Below are 18334 nucleotides of genomic sequence, written 5' to 3'. Positions count from 1 at the left end.
TATTTTTACAAAAAAAAAGAGGGGAAACATCTCCCCACATAAAAAGAAAAGAATTAAAAAAAGCCAGTGAGAGAAGACAAAATGATAGGCCATCCATGAAAATCTAGGGTGCTCAAGAGATTTCCCTAGACATTTCTACTACATTGATTTCAATCTCTGATAGTCTACCCACTACTTTCTTCATGTCTAATTGCTCCTAGTCAATCCTAGGGTATCCTTCTTCCTCATGCTAGATCTTATCCACTTCCTTGAGTTTTCATTAGGTGTCTTTTCCTTAGCACTATGGGGTGTTAGGTAATATTCCTTGCTAGTTCTTTGCTCATCTATTTTTCTATTGAGAATCTTGATATTCTCATTAGCTTCTTTTAGAATATTGTAGCTTTGTTCTACAATGATCCAAATTGAGCTCTCCATAATTTAACCCTATTATTTACCTCCTCTACTATATCATCCTTACTCTTTTCTTCCGCAAATATCCTATTCTTGAGGGGATAATTCTCTCTTTCATAGCTGCACACCCTTTACTCGAGTCTTAGATTTCATGAAAAGTCTATTTTGTCATTCAGAAGCTATCAACAACTTATTTCTTAGCATTGTTGATGACATCCATATCTGAGTGCTCCTTAGCTGGGTCACTAAAAATTATCAGAGTGAGTCAATTAGTTCCTCCATTCAAATTTTACCTTCATCATTCTCTTTGACCTGTGTTCTTGTTAATTCTCCATTAATCCCCATATTGGCAGAGGTTGTGTCAAAGCTTCTCCATACCACATTTTTGTCGCTACTCATGATCGAACATCTATGTCAACTTGTACCAAATTCCTGAAATCCCTAGTCATGGTCCTCCCCCTTGCCATGATTGAGATCACCTTCCTGCCCTTCCACCTCAACCCATTATTTCTCTTGTTTATCCTTCTTGGCTTCATGGTGTTTCCTTTTTTGGATCTTTTGTAAATTATCAGAGTCTTCATTGCTTTTCAACATTTTGGTAGTGATGATTTTATTTCCTGTTTTCTCTTAAAACCCTCCCTTTCCTTAATCTCCTCCTCACCTTTAGCACTATCCTCCCTCATGTCCATTTCAGACCTTTCATTATAGTCCCTGTCAGAGGAGGAAACTAGGTCATACTTGGGATGAGGGGTATTTTTCCTTTTATTTTCCAATCTAATGGTTTGTTTCCTAGTGCCTCTCTAAGGAGAATCATCCTTCTCTAAATTAGTGTGCATGTCAAGGATGTCTTCTATGTCCAAAGGCAAATAGTTATCTTTCAACTCTTAAGACTCCACTCTACCCTTCTTTCCCTCCTTTAATTTAATTTGTTTCCTCATTTTCCTAGCTTCAAAGAACTCTTAAATTAAAAGTAACAACCACTTGTGGACCTTTGAGTTCCTAGTATTGTTATCCTGATAATCATTGATGTTTTCATTCATAAAAGAGTAAAGATAGAAGGGGACAAAGATTTTGGCCACATACCTAAAGTGATTGAGAATCACAAAATGGTAGGTGCATAGTTGATCAAATCTAGCATCTAGGGTGATATATTTGATGATATCTTGTAAAAGAAACCTCCATAGTGGCTTGATGGAGCTTGGGAGATAATGGGTTCCTCTCTTCACCAACGTTCCTTTCTCCTCTTGATCCTTAGTGAATTCCACCACTACTTTCCCTAATATTTTCTAATCTCTATAAAATTTCTTTCTCAAGATGGGAATACCAGTGATTGTGAAGATAACATCGTTAGTCACCATGAACTCAAGCCCATGAATTCTCACACTGCCCTCATTCTAGCTTTTTACAATAGCCTTAGTAATTGAGGGTTTCCATGGATCCTTTCAATAAAGGTCATAATTTTCCCTTTTCTATGATGACCAAAACCGTTGATTGCCTATGCCATTTCTAGGCTTCATCTTCTGGTTCCCATATGTACCTTTCCCCAACCATGTTTCCTCAATGTGAACGAGAAAAACATTATCAAATCCCTTCAAATCTAATAAAATAAAAGCTCTTCTCATTTTATTAAACCAATTTTTTTTCCTCTTAAACAAATTGTCTAAAATCTATCATAAAAATAAGTAGATAGATATGTTTTATGTGAGAAGTACAAGTGAAATCATACTTCTACATCACATTTCTACACATTCCCCCTATAAAGCACTAACTATCATAATAGATTTACACATCAAATTTTTTTCCATCCCTAGTATCCTTTTAGTGATCATAACGAATTTTTAATTATACCAAATTATTGTATGATCCTTTCCCATTCAATCATATCATTAATATGTGATGGGAAATTATTGCCTTTTATCTACTTAACCATTTCACTGTACTTGAGAAACCAATTTTCCAAGCCATCTGCCACTTGGTTGGCCTCTCGATATTCATGTGTGACACAGATATCTTTAAAAGTCTTGAGAAGAAGAATTCATTCCTCTATTATATTCTCAGTAGTCCATGTGGGTTTTTTTTATCTCATTTAGTTAGCCAATAATGTTTTTTGAATTGCCTTCCAACCATAGTTTTTTCACACCGATATCAATAGCCTGTTTCATAGCCATGATAGCCTTTGCATAGTGATTGGTTTGTGTTCGAAGGGGAGCAACAACTACAACCATTCCTTTGCAAAAATTATTTTTGATAGTTCCTCCTACCCCAGACTTTCCCAAGTTACCTTTGGCTGCTCCATCAAAATTTTCTTTATAGCAACATTCTAGTAGCATTGATCATCTGTGCCTATCCCTCTTAATTTTACCCCTTTTACTTGTGCTATAAGATGGGATAGGATTTTTGATATTAGAATTTTTTTTGAATAGATCATTAAAAAATATCTGGAAAACTACCTTAGCCTTAGTATCCTTATCCTGAAAATTCTATTGTTCTACTCTTTCCAAACCCCCCAACAGACATGGGGTAAGGTCTAGTTCTAGAGTACCCTTTCATTACTCCCTAATCTTCCTTGGTTTTACTGCTCAATGATATATAGAATTTTGAAAGTAAAGCACAAGGACTTGTTGAAAAAAAGATAGGATAAGGGATTAGATAGTGTTAATGAAATAGTAGTTGATGAAGAGGTGATCAACACTCTTACATTGATTTTTACATAAAATGGATCCATTCGGAGTCATATTTACCCTCTTTGTAAGGTTATCCACTACTAGGATGCAATTTTGGAGAATAATCTAGAAGAAAATATTGACTTTAGGGATTAGTCCAGATAACCATGCCTTAGCCCACATAGGGGTAGGGCCAAAATTTTGCATATTTTCATAGCCAAATGCCGCAATATAAATTCCATCAATAGACTCCCCCCAAATACTAAAGTCTTTGATAAGAGATAAGGGGATATGTCTAATCAGGTCTATAAGTGGCTTGAGATCCTAGGATATCTCCAACAAGTCAATCCATTCATTCTACTCCATTTAGTCACTCACCCTATTCCCAAATCTAACAATACAAGTGTTAGCCCATCTATAAAAAGGTTCAAAGTCCCATAGAGGGCTAGCACTCAACTAGTCATCATGCCAAAATTTAATATCTTGTCTATTCCCAAGTTTCTATTTTGCTTTGTCAAAATATAAGCTCTTCATTATTAGGATGCCATTCCAAATAAAAGATAACCTAGGGTCAGGGTCTCTATTTATGAACAATTTGAGATTGAAGTTTGTCATATACTTTAGCTCCAAAATATCTCTCCATCTCCCTTTGGTTTTTAAGATTCCCCATATCTATTTTTCTTGGAAAGCACAGTTAACCCATTTCATCTTTCTAATCCCCAAAGTTAGTCTTGGGTCTACAAATGTTCTTCCAGACCAACAAAGGAAATTTTTTATTCTCATTAGTGTTGGACCACAAGAAATTCCTTTGAATAGATTCCAAATGCTTAGCCACCTTGGTAGGGATAAATAAGAGGCTAAGAGCACATGCAGAAAGGTTTTGAATGGTGGATTTGATACACCTTACATCGCCGGCCTAGCTAAGAGTTACACCTTTCCAGTTTACCAATTTTCTATTAAACCTATTAATTAGATTGTCCCAAAACCAATCATGTGGTTTAGTCCCCAAAGGTAGGCCTAAGTAGGTGGAGGGAATAATCACAATATTGCATCCCAAAATGCAAGAAATTTTCTTCTATCTATCTAAAGGGGTGTTGAATAAAAATATCAAAATCTTATATGAGTTGAAGAGCTAACTAGAGGCCTTAGAGTAGGTATTGAAGATGCATCTGACACTCCTAGCTTCTTTAACTAACACCTCACCCCCCTCCCACACACCTCCCCATCTCCCCCCTCACCCCCACCCTCACCCCCACCTCCCCAAAAAATAAAATAAAATTGTATGATTGACAAACTCTTGGTGAGTAAAAACCAGAGGACTTGAAGAAGGTTTCAGGCCCACCAACTCCCCTCTGCATCTTTTAAATTTAATAAGCCTGCCAAAATCATCAGCTCAAATGATAAAGAGAATAGGAAATAGTGGGTCCCCTTTATAGTGTCCTCTAGAAGACTTGAAAAAGTCTGAGGGGTCCCATTGACCAGAACCACAAATTTAGGGATGTAAATCAGTTGACAAATAATATTTTTCACTCTAGAGTTGAACCCAAAAGTATCAAGCACCCTGTCCAAAAGCCCCTGTCCACCCTATTTTGATCTTCATTGATAATAGAAGGGATGGTATTAATGATTGTATTTTGGTTCTCTTTAACCAAGTTAAGATCTTTAGTAAGGATTAAGGAAAAATACCTGATGGCCTCCTCAGTGATCTCATTATCTTCCCTGATAATCTCATCTCCCTTTTTAATCTCACTAATTCTATTGGACACCCTATGTTTCATTATTTGAAGGTGGAAGAATATTGAGTTTTAATCCCTTTTCATGAGCCGTATCAACATAGACCACTATCTCCAAAAAATCTCCTCATTTCCAACAAAATTGTGAAGATAAAAAAGAATATCCTTCTCAGTGTTCATCTTTCTATCATCATAACCCCATATCTAGATATCCTCCTACACCTTTGCTAGTTCTTCCACAATCCTTTCTTTGGTTTTTTGTTTAAATTTTTGATTTTATACATAGTGAATTTATGTTTTTTAGCAACCTCATCAATAGCTATGTCCTTGACCTCTATCGACCATAACCCCTTAATTATGTCAAAGATACTAGGGTGCACTGACTACATCTTCTCAAATCTAAAAGCAAAGGCACTTTTACTATTAACTCTATCAATAGTGGGAGAGATAGGGGAGTGGTCCACCCTAATATGAACTAGTGATGAGAGCTTGCACTAAAACTAATACATCCAATCCATAGTTAAAAGGGCTCTATTCATCTCACCTAAATGCAATCTTGACCAATTCTCCTATTAGACTAGGTGAAATTGAAGCCAACATATTCCACAATCTAAATCCCTAATCAAGTTAGCCAAATGTTTCCTACTATCCACATCTAGAAGAAGACCTCCTAACTTCTCAATAGCCAAGAGGGAGGTATTGAAATCTCTAATCTGAGAAACTAAATCAAAATTATTTCCGAAAAATGTATTTTGCTACTCTTAGTATTGGGGGCATAAATGTCTAGAAGAAACCATCTATCCAAAGTCTTAGGGTCATAAAAGTTCATTAGCAGAATATTATCTAGTTCATCAATGATCACATTGTCATCTAAGGAATCCTTCCATATTGTAAGCAGGGCTCTAGAAGCCCCATCCGAGTATGTGGCCAATTTCCTCAAACTTTTATCAAAGGAAATATTTTCAACTTTTTCCTAATTAATTTTAGTTTCTTGAATTAAAAAGAGATTAGGCCTATGATCCCTAATCATATTCCTAACTATTTCCTATTTGTGGTTTCCATTGATTCCATGGATGTTCTAGGAAATGATCTTCATATTTTAAGCTTAGGGCATGCATCATGAATGGTCTTTTGATTCCCATCTAGAATATTCCTCCTTGCTTCTTCCAATCAAATTTTCTTCATGCTCTTCCTACCTAGAGTGTTAGATGTACCTCTAGTATCTGCTTTGGCTTTGCTCCTTATTTTTGTAGGGGATATCAGCGAAGGGTCCCTACTATTTTTATTTTTCTTATGGGTAAATTGAGATGAAGTGTTCTCATTTGAGTCCTTGTAGTGGTCAAAGAGGGCTTCCAAACAAGATCATTTCTATAGGGAGGTTTTTGAGACCTTATCAAGGAATCCTCTAATCATCAAGAGGGAAATTCCTTTTTTTGGTTTTTTAATAGAGAAACTCTTCCAAAAGAATCCCATCCTATGAGTTAGGATCAAAGGATGTATTAGTCTCCTTTAGTGTAGCTTCCATAGAGATTTAATCCTCAATGATATGAGGCTCATGTGTTCCTCCTTTGCCCTCCCCAACTACTTTAGAGATTGGTGTGTTGTCATTAATATCCTTTCCTTCATTGTCCTCCACAAGGCTAGTAGGAATTGTTGCAAGGTCTATTAGACCCTTATTATTATCCACCAAAGGGATTTTATTCTATAATATCTTTGTAGTTTCAGCATTTCCTACCTTTTCATTTCCATCCAAAGTGATATGTTCCATAAGAAGAGGCACGTTGTCCTTCTCCCCATGGGCTTTTTCTTGTGAAGTCGTTTCCTTCCACACCTTTATGGATGCCTCCCTTGGGATCTTATGGTTGGCATTGAGTTTCCCCTATTTGATTTTGGATTTTTTGGCCTTTTCCTTGTCTTTGACAACTGGGAAAGCCTTCATTTTATATCCAACCTTTCTGCAATGGAAACTAGTAAAAGGAACATTCTCATAGTCAATCTGTTGCACTCAATTACTAAGGATTTGATGAAGGATCTAAAAGACCTTAAATTGTACTTATTATGGGTAAAATGTTTTAATATAAATGAGAATTATTTTGGGAAATGGTACCATAATTATTCCACAATTCAAGAACAAATTATGAAAGATCTTAGTTGTTATCATCACAAGTTTTTGTTTTAAAATGTTGAACAGACAACTTATTGTGTGGCTAAAAATATTTTATTGTAAATATGTGTGAAATTTCCAATCCAAATTGAAATTAAATAAAGTTTATCCAAAAATAAAAGATGTTAATATTTTTTTACAAATGCTAGAAATGTATCCCATTCATGAAGATATTTTTAATTTCGATCATATTTGCTAAATGTGCAAAAAGTCCATATTAAAAAAATTGTGTTAACCAATCACATTTGAAATAAATGATATTTTTAGTTAAAAATGTATGGATGAAGGGACAATAAATATTCCAAAGTAGTCTTAATAAACCTAACTTTGTAATTACCAACCTAATTCCCTTAATCCACTTGGTAACTACCATTAACACATGTCATATGCATAAATTTGATTCCAATATTAATTTAAATAAAATCTCCCCACTTAATCTATAGACCAACTCCCTATGATAAGAAAAGTTTCCTTCCTTCTCATGGTGCCTACCAGGTCCCATCTATCATCACTATGATGTGCCCAACTATGGTTGTCTAATTGGCTGAAGCCCCATCTGTTGGTGGTGGTGGTGGTGACTTTAGTGTCATCGATGCTATAAAATCTAGTATTGTACTTGTCAACTCACGCATCTAATCCTCTAAGTTAGTAGATACTCTTGGCCTCTCTAGTGGCAACTGTGCATCTAGAGCCACTTGTTGTTGCCCTTGTGGTTGTAAATCCTATGGATCTCTGATTAGAACTTGTAAAATATGAGACTGAAACTCAATCAATGGAGGCATATCCTATCCTTTGACCACACCAACACATATCCTAGTATACATGAGTCTCTTCTTAGCTATGGTGAAAAGATCAATGGAAAATAGTTTTCCAAAAGAGTTGGCTATACCAACAAGAACATCTTCATTCCAATATTCTAAGGGAAATTTTAGAAGTGTAATCCAAACTGAGGCTTGGGTAGGAAAATAATTATTCAAATCAAGGTTGGAAGTCCACTTTTGAAGGAAAAGAGTAGATTTAAACATCATCTAATTCCCCACATAGAGAATCCTAGAGTAAACTTCCTGATCAAAGAACTCAAAAGACATAAGTCCTTTTGCCATAGCCATTACTTTAATCTGCCCTTTTAGATCCCATTTGTTTCTAAAAAAGTTCCTTAATAGATCTATATTAGTTTGAGGGCCTATAAATTTTATTTCCATGGTAGTCACCATACCCAAAATGTTAAGGTCAATAATTTTAGAGGGAACATCTAGGGAAAAAAAACTCCTTTTCCTTATCAGATTTATCAATGATCTTAGGAAAAGATGACTTACCTATGGGTTTAACACCAAAAAGTTTATTCCATATCCCTCAAGCTCCAAGGTCCCCTCCTCTAGATGGCCTATTTGCCTATGCATGAATAGGAATATCTCTTAGGTGTGACTACAGAGCACGTGTATCCCCATCATCTATAGCCTCACCCTTCCCATCATCCTTGTCCTATTTAGTCCTCAAAAAATGGATACCCTATTCCACTTTGGGATTATTCCTAATCAAAACTCAATTCAAACTTCCCACTTGATCCCACTCCATTCCAATCCTTCTCCCACTCATAGTGAATCATGTATGATGACTTGTTGCATTGACAAGTTGTGCAGTGTTGAAAGTGATCTATACTTATAGATTGTATTTATGGCTTGGATATGGGTTGTCTTTTCCCATTGATCTTTCATTATTGATGCATATTCAGATTGGTGGCTTAGATTTAGGTTTTCTATGCCTCCAAGTCACATGATTTTCTAATTTTTCTTCATGTAGAAAGGATGAGATGTTGTTACTAGGTATAGTTATGGTGGAGGATTGTGGTTGACTATGTTAAGCTGATAGGTAGGACATATTGAGGGATAGATGCTCGGTTCATGGATGTATAATGGTGTTATCAATTTTGGCATGACATGATTGAATATATAGGTACATCCTTGATGTTCATTAGTTTGGATTCCTAATTTAGTTATGGTGGTATATTTTCTTGGTTGATGATCATGGTTATTTTGTTTCTTTTGAGGAGCTCATGATGTGCACTTTAATTTATTTGATGGTTTCATTCCTTTGTTGATTCTCATGGTTAGATGATGGTTTTTTTCATAATGATGTCATGGATAGGTTGGATACATGGTTTAGTGGGAGCTTGTGACAATGATGGGGTGATAGTGTAGGATTAGTTCCTAGTTTGTCTTATATCTTCTTGGTTTAGAGATCTTGGTTTCACTTCATATTGAAACTTTGGTTGTGTGAGTGTAGAACTAGAGGATCTTTATGTTGCATATGAATTTTATGAAGGAATAGGTAATTTGATAGCATGATTTTGTGGGAGTTGTTGGCATTGATATATTTATTGAGTGTTTGCAAATGTTGAAGATTTGTCTTAGATCCTATTTCTGTAGAAGCATCTTTGACATTTTCATGGTGCACTTGTTATCTTCATGGTGTGTGAAGATCATTAGATCTTGAGGAAACATGGGGTTCTTAGTTATCCCCATGGTATGTGGAGATGGTCGCAACTTGAGGACTCGCAAGGGTCTTGGTAAAGATGTGGTTTATGCTTTCATTTGACATATTATTCTTGGTCTGAGGATGGTTTCATTATTATTTCATGGTATACTATTGATAAATGTTTAAGTTTGTGACATGTTATAGTATGTTCATGTGAAGCATGGTATCTCTCTGATTGAGATGGTTTAGATCATGTTGTAATGTTTATGTTCTTGAGGCCATGGTTGGAACTTTGACACTAATATTTGTTAAGTTTCATGGTATTGAATACATTGATCACAATATAGATACTTCAGGATATTTCTATGTTGCATTTTTTAATGACATGGATTAATTATTTATAGGTGCTCATGGATACTTAGGGAGAATGGTGATGCCGATTTCTCTTAGATAAGAGAAGTATTTGTTGGGCTGATTGCTGGTTTTAGCAGGAAGTCTAAGGAGAATTCACCTAATATGGACTTGACATGATATTGTTCTTAGATGAGTCTTGGTTGGAGGCTTGGATATCTTGATGAGAATTCTCATTCCCCACTCTTTATCTACTCAGTGGTTTGCTACTTGAGATGTATAGCCCATATTTTTTCTCAGGTGCATTATATTAATGTTTGTCTTTCATGGATATAGATCTTGACCTAAGGTACACAATTTAGTTCTAGAGGGTTCATTTGAGAGATGGTTTAGCATAAGTTATCTCAATTTTCATATATTGTTATGCTAGTTGAGTTTGGGAGATGTTTTTATATTGGGCATATTTCTTGGATTAGGAATGGTTTATGAGTTTGATCTTCTTAGAAGAGGACTACATCCATGATTAATTATATGGTATGGTTTGGCTATTATCGAAGCTTCCTAATTGAGGTTTTATGGAGAAGATCATACTTGCACAATTTGCATCTAGAGTGTGTGTAGAAGGACATGATAAAGGTTATTATTTGCAAGGTTTCTCTTTGGTCTTGGTTATCTTCTTCAATGTTCCATTTTCTTTTTCTTACATTGGATTTTAGATTTCCTATAGATTTTCATCACTAGTTTTTGTTCATGTATGTCATGTGAGAGATGACATGGTTACTCCTTTATCTCTTTCCTCTATTGGTTGTGGAGAGCTTGGGAGACTATTGGAGACTTCTAAGAAGAGTTGTTCTTATAGATTACTAGTTTATGTGTTGTGGTTGTCCTTGAGACTACATGAATTCACTCCTTTGAGATGTTGTGAGTGGATTGGTTAAAGATTTGACATAATCTTTTGTAGTGGGAGCTTCTTGGTATATGTGTGGTAGGTATTGTTCTTGAGGCTTGTGATTGCAAGTTACAGATTGGATCATCTTTTTGTGCTTGGAATTTTAGTTAGTAAAAAAATTTATGATCTTCTAATGTAATATGTTGGGTGTCTTTCTTTTTGGATGGATTCTATGTATGTTCGATGGTAGTGACATAATAGGAGGTGAGATCATTCATGTTTGAGATGTTGGATACTTTTGATTTTGTTACGGGTATCAAGATGGACCACTTCGAGTACTTTGATCTACTATGGTGCATGTGCTAGGAGGGATTGTTCCCTTGTTCATTTATTTTGCTACAGATTTACCCTATGTAATGTATACAACAAGCGGGAGGTTGTTGAGATAATGGGTGTTGCACACATTGCTTAATATTGTTATATTGGATCATTTTATTTTATCATGTATTATTGCACCTAGATAGATGTGTAAAATTTAAAGATTTTCATCAAATATACTTGATGAGTTGTATTGTAACATTGTGATAACATTTCATGTAATTATTTAATATTGGAGAAAAGAATTAAATTTCCAATGTTAAATGTGGGGTCAGTCAGTTAGGTAGCACATGGTTTTAGCATATGGTTTATGAAATACAACTTGGTGGTTTTGTGGGATTTTCTACTACAAGCATAGTTATTGTATGAGAGGAAAGTAAGACAAAAGGAAAAAATGAAGGAGTCAAGTGAGACAAGGCTTGATAGGTTAGCCAAGGGAGCATTTGTGAAGGTTGGAAGTATGGAATGGGATGTTTGGATTCATGCTTGTTTACGTAGATTGCTCAGTTGTGGCTATGGCTTTGAAGGATTCCATGGTTATATTACAATGGTATTTTTATTGAATAAATACATGGTGATGGGTGCTTTTGTGTGCTGGGTTTTTCTCCCTTAATGAGGGTTTCCTGGGGTATATCTTTTGTCACAATTTTTGTGGATATATTGTTTATTCTCCTGCATATTTATTTTAGATCTATTATGGGTTATGTGGAAATAGTTATATTATTATTTGAAATTTTTCTTAGACCACTGGCATGAAATAAAAACTGACATTCAAAAGACATCAATTCCCTCCACATCTTTCTCATCTATCCACTATTGCATTTCATCCTTTGATGTGGTAGTTTGAATGGGTTCAACAAGGATAGGTGGCAGTATGATCATGGAGCTTCTCCTCCTCTACGACTCTATGGCTCTGGTGGGTTGGGTTCTTTGGTTTAGAGGTACATTTTCCTCTTCATCCTCATCATCCTTCTCTTCTTCCTCTTTAGGGATTTGTTCAGGAACTAATGGGAAAGGGATTACTCTCCCAATAACCTTTTGCCTCCTCTTTACTAGAGTCTTGATCATTCTTCTTTTAGGAATAGAAAGCGATTCTTGCTCTACTTGTTGAGGAGGGGATACCTCTTTTAGTTTATTTTCTACTTACCCTTGGCCTTAATCAACTAGCCACACTTGGAGATCATGTGGGGCTTATGCAACTTCAACATTCTCTTACCCTTGTACATTTTCTTATCCTTTTTATGGAGATGCCTGATTTTTTTCTTCTTGTGGCTTGACATATTGAGGAGAAGTTCTCTCCCTCTTTCCTTTACCCTAATCTCCCTATAATATACAATTTTTCTATCTATTTGTTGTACTATCTCAGGTCTTACTAGTAACTGGGCAATAAATGTAGGTATAGTGATCTTAGCTCCTTGACCTTTAGCTGGGTAGGCTTGTGCATGGAAGACTATTGTTTGAGGAATTGGATCAAGTTTGAAAGGTCTCTTGATCCAATCCTATGTCAATTTGATATTGTACCTCACTTTTTGATTTATGTCTGACTTCTCTTCTTTGTTAATCTCGGCATTCATAATAAGAATATCACCAATCTTGTCTCTAGTGAACAATGGATCGAGGAGATGCTCTATATCTTGTTGTATAATATTCAATGGAATATTTACTTTTAAAGAAATCTCTACTAGATATAAATTCATCCTAAAATAATCCCTTATACAGACATCATAGTCATCTATTACATTCATCTAGTAACCTTCAGCTGCATCCTCATGTTGGAATGTCTTGCCAGCTAGATGTTGTACTCCACTGATGTTATCAAAATAGGGTCATGGAGAGTTATAGTCTTCCAAGGGATATTGATCCCACTCATACTCAAAAGAAAAAATGTCTTGTCTTCGTACTACACTAAAAGGTCCTATGGTAATAGGCCATATCCAACATATTTTGTGTTGCTTTTAAACTCTAGCATATGTTGACAAGAGTGGTCAAGCGATCTCCAATAAAATGAGTCTGTCACTGGGATAACCAAGGAGCTTCTTAGGATTAATAGTTGTACCTTCTATCCTCAATTATGTAAATGTGGGGAATTGGATGTAATAGGCCCTAAGTTCTGATATCTTGGAAGCTACCTCTTGTTACATCCTTCTCACATAATCCCCCTCTATGAACTAGATTATTGTGAATATGAAAGCATCATTCAAAATCCTATATTCCATGATTTTACATGAAAGCTTAACCTTTACCAGCTAAGGATATACAATGTAAGGCCATGCATTTGCATCCTACATGCTACCCTTCTTATAGAACCTAGGATAATTTTTTGCTCTCCTTTCTAGTAGGTATACCAAATATGAATTTATATAAAATCTATGATTATTCCTAATCACCACCATCTGCTCTCCCAATTTCTCACTAGAAATGGAGGCCCAATTAATCTATATCTTTTTTGTCTTGATAATCTTAATGAAATTGACCATCCATATGCTTTAATGTCTTGAAGTGGGCAAATCCATGACTTTTCTCAAGAGTATAACTAAATATCCAATATCTTCCTTCATATAACCTCTTGTCATATCTACTTTTCTATCTTTCAGCCCTAGACGAGTCTTCTAAATAAGGTATGAAGACTAGATGATCTCAAAAGCTTCATCAACATGTTCCCTATACCATATCTTGACTTGGTGATAAGTCAATTTGATAAATTGATTCACCTTTAGAAGATGGAATACATCCTCTATATTTTTGGGTTAGAGATCTAGGATGATTTCTTTAGTTATGATCTTGAGAATCATTTCCTTGGGAACACATTTCTCTACTAGCATCATGACTATCTCTAAGGACTACAGTAAAACTTGATGAAGACATTGCATTATCCAGTCCTAATCAGATCGATGTGGAAATTATTAGAAACTTTTCCGTTGGTTTGTTGCATAGTGTCAAGAATGCTCCAAAATTAGTGTGACTTAGTTCAATATCTTGGATCTTTGATGATCATCCTAAAATGGTTATTTGGTTAGAACACCTTGAAACTTGTATACTACAAGTTTCAGAACCATCTTCTCAACAAGAAAGGATGATGAGGAAACCATTGAGTTTGCACAAAAGGAATACAAATTAGTCCAAAGTCAAAGAAATATCAAGTGATTCAAACTATTTTATAGACATAGACAAGACCAGAAAACCTTATCTACCCAAAAAACATGAGAAAAACCTAATTTATAACTCTTTTGTGCAAAAAGGGTGCACCTAGTACCATTTCCTTAGAAAATGTTTCAAGTACGAGGTGCGTAACACTACACCTCATGGGGTGTGTTGATGCACAACCTATACTTTTTAAGGCACAAATGAGTTTTTTTTAATTTCTTAAGGGTTCGTAGTAGTGCACCTAATTAGGTGCATTATTGTGAATCTTTAAATGGTGTTGTCTTTTTCAAGTTTTTAAGATTTTCTTTTAAGATTTTGAGAAAGAGTGGTGCACAGTAGTGCACCTAATTAGGTGCACTACCACACACCTTTATTTTTTTAGTTTTTATGTGGTTTCTAGGGGAAGGTAGAGTGGTGAGTGAAGCAAGAACATACCAGCTTAGTTGTAGAGCTATGATGCTTAGAAACTCAAAGAAGACAAAGTGAAGGGAAAAAGAGATGTCCTAAGTTTTATAGACTTGGGGATACTATACACCATTAGTGCTACATAGGTATCTAGCTATGTATCACCAAATGCTTAATGCCTCTCTCTTCTAGTATTTGGCACACTAGTGCACCTCATTAGGTGCATTGGTGCACCTTTTTTATTTGCAAAAATTGCTTGTCTCCTGTGACTGATCAAATATGGACTCTTAGTTTTTTAACTAGAACTCATATCTAACTAGAAACACTAAATGAAACCCTAAAAGAGTTAGAAATTGGACTGGGGAATCTAAAGAGCCAAAAAATAAAGTAGGGCATCCCCATTTCTAGGAAAAATGGGGCATGTGTTCTTGAAACCACAACTATATGTATGTATGTATGTATGTATGTATGTAAATAATAAAAATCATTCAACGGGTAGCATGGCCACACACTTTTAAACATAACTATGTAAGAAATGAGTTCAGACATATATAAGTCAATTGATCTAGTTGTTCATTTGCTAGGTCAATTGCAAATTCCTATATAACTGTCACTAGATTAGGACAATAAAATGAAGAAACTGTTGTTCCCATCTAGCATTAACTTGACTACTCTATTTAGATCCATTGATTATTATCACAAGATTTAAAAAATAACTATATAAGGATTGAGTTAGGATGTATATAGGTTAACCTTATATTAAATATATACTACAATACAAAGGTAGCACTAGGATATTATAAGATTGTAATTATTGAAATCTACTTGATTTGCTTGAGTGGGTATATAATGGCAAAGATTTATATTAGGTGAGTAAATCTCACTAGTGGCTATAGGAATACAACTACATCAAAATAGTTAGAAACTAGAACTACATATTCATTAGAGTGATTAGTTCAAGGGTCTTGATCCCATGGCTATGGATATGTATCATCTTGGTAGGCAAAGTATTCCTCTAGTGTGTAGGCACCTTGGACATAGTTATGTAGTTAAGCTTGCGCGTTCTACAATACTTCATTTCCATTATTTGCACTCTCTAAATCAAAGGTATATAAATTTATCACTTGTAACTATAATTTTCAAATAGTACAAACTACAATAGTCTCTTATGTACATCTTTTTCAAGTTTGATATTTCTCCTTTTCTCGACTCATAGTCAAAGACTAATTTTTTTAAAAGATTGAGCCAAAAAATTGTAAGAAAGATTATGCCAAAAGATCTAAAACACATGATTGGTGCATGATAATCATATTTTTATGCTCGTTTTGTCACAACTGTTCTTACATTTTATGATTTTTTGTGAGAACAAAATTCCAAACTAATTAGGTAGGTAGTTAATTAGTTGAGCTTGCACCATCTACAATAATTCATTTCCATTATCTGCACTCTTTGAATCAAAGGTAGATATAACTTTAGTTGGGTTGATTAAAAAATCTTGTAAAGTTGTCATTAGATTAGGTTCAACAAAATGAAAAATTAGCTATTCCTAGCTAGCATTAACTTGACTGGTCTATTTAGACCCATTGATTATTTTCACAACCTTTAAAACATAACTATATAAGGATTAAGTTAGGATGAATATAGGTTAAACTTATGTTAATTATAAATTACAACACAAAGGTGGCACTAGGGTATTACAAGATTGTAATTATAGAAAACCATCTAATTTTCCTAAGTGGGTGTATGATGGTGAAGAGTTCTATTTCATGAGTAAACCTCACTAGTGGTTATAGGAATATAGCTACATCAAAAAAATAGAAACTAGAACTATGTATTTGTTAGACTGAGTAGTTCAAGGGTCTTGATCTTGTGTATACGAGTATGTAAGTAGCCTAGTAAGTAGAGTATGCTTCCAGCGTACAAACACCTTAAACATAATTAGGTATTCTTGGGCATAGTTAGGTAGCATGGATTGTCAAAATGCAGTATGTATTTTCTCTAGCCTTACCTTGTGGATGCAATAATTCAAAAAAATTCTACCAAATTGAATGAAGTCTAGAATCAATGCTAACGATAAATTGTATAATTCATTTGATTTGTCTAGATTCCATTTGTACTAAAGAGATAGTAATATTTTATTATTTTATTATTATTGATTATATACAACATACTATTAATGCTTTTATGTTTATATTTGTTATATAATTTTATAGCCTAAATGTTTTCTTCTAAAGAAAGTCCACGCCTAACAATATGGACCCATAACAAAAAGAAGGCAAAAATTGCTAGATTGTCATCTTATTTCAGAAGAAATGATGATTGAAAATGATTTTTTCCTTGAAAAAAAGTAGGGACTTAAAGAATCAAAGGATTCTAATCACAAAAACGTTGAGACATTGTAAGAAACACAATCATATTGAAGGGGGGAATGATTTTCATCCTTTAGTAAATGTGAATTTCAAATTGGTGGAATATGGAGGTGTGAATATCAAAGAAGAAGGCAATGCTCTCATGGAAGAAAATGATCATGAGGCATAGAACACAATTAAATATGTTGGTATTGGTGAATTTGATAATGTGGCAGAGAATAGAACTGAAGATGTTACTAGCACAACTAATGAAGATGATAAGTATGATTATATTTGTGCATCTAATGATGATGAAGAGAACCTTGATATACCTATAATTAAAAAGGCATACAAGCCCTTGTACCAAGGCTCCCAAAGAGCACTTCTCTCTATTGTATTGTTGTTGGTAAACTTCAAGGTTATGAATGGTATATCCAATGTAGAAATCTCACATATGCTAAGGTACAGTGTCATTTTTGTCATCTTATATGTTATCATACCATTTTTATTTTTTATTAATATGATTTTTTTCCATAGGTTGTTAGGTGATTTTTTGTTACCAACATAAAACATTCTACCTCGCTCTTACGGAGAATTATTGACCATGCACGTCCAAATGATCATATTATATATCATAAAAATATGAATTTTTAATAGAATGCCCTGATTATCACATTAGTAGACATCAATGAAATCAAATAATGACAAAAGTTTCTTACAAGTTTCTTCACTACTTTCTCATTATTTCATGTCTACAATGAATATTCAGGTGTACTAGCTTGTCACAATTTATGGACTACCATGCATGTAATAGAAGTCAAGATGACAATATGTGAATTCTTGTGGATGGTTCTACATTTAAGGAGACAACAAATAGATTTCTATTATTTAAACAAGAACCTCATAATATGAAGCTTTCATTGGTAGGAGACAATGTCAATCCATTTGGTGAGCTGAGATCTAATTACTTGGTATGGCCTATTTTTATTATTAACAATAACATTCCTCCTTAGATGTCCATAAAGAGAGAGAAGATAATGTTGGAAATGATTGTACTAGGTATTTTTACATTTAATAGTCATCTAAATTAATTTATAAATGCAGTATCAAAATGGTCGTAATAATTATGTTTTTTTTATGTTCATTCAACTAGGTAAGTATCGAGAAAAAGATATGAATGTTTATATTGAGCCCTTGATTGATGAGTTGTTGGAGTTATGGAATGGTGTCATAATGTATGAAATCTCTAGATCAATTGGTGAAAGGTAATTTCAATTCCACACAATGCTTGTATGCACTATACATGATGCCGCTAGACTAACACATTTTTCTATTCTGTAAAATTGTTAATGTATATTTTTCATTGTATGTTTAATTTGAGTCTGATAATTATA

Source organism: Cupressus sempervirens, chromosome 11, assembly GCF_028749045.1.
Source record: "Cupressus sempervirens isolate cs-2001-9-10 chromosome 11, ASM2874904v1, whole genome shotgun sequence".
NCBI classification, from domain to species: Eukaryota; Viridiplantae; Streptophyta; class Pinopsida; order Cupressales; family Cupressaceae; genus Cupressus; species Cupressus sempervirens.
This window is presented reverse-complemented; position numbering follows the sequence as displayed.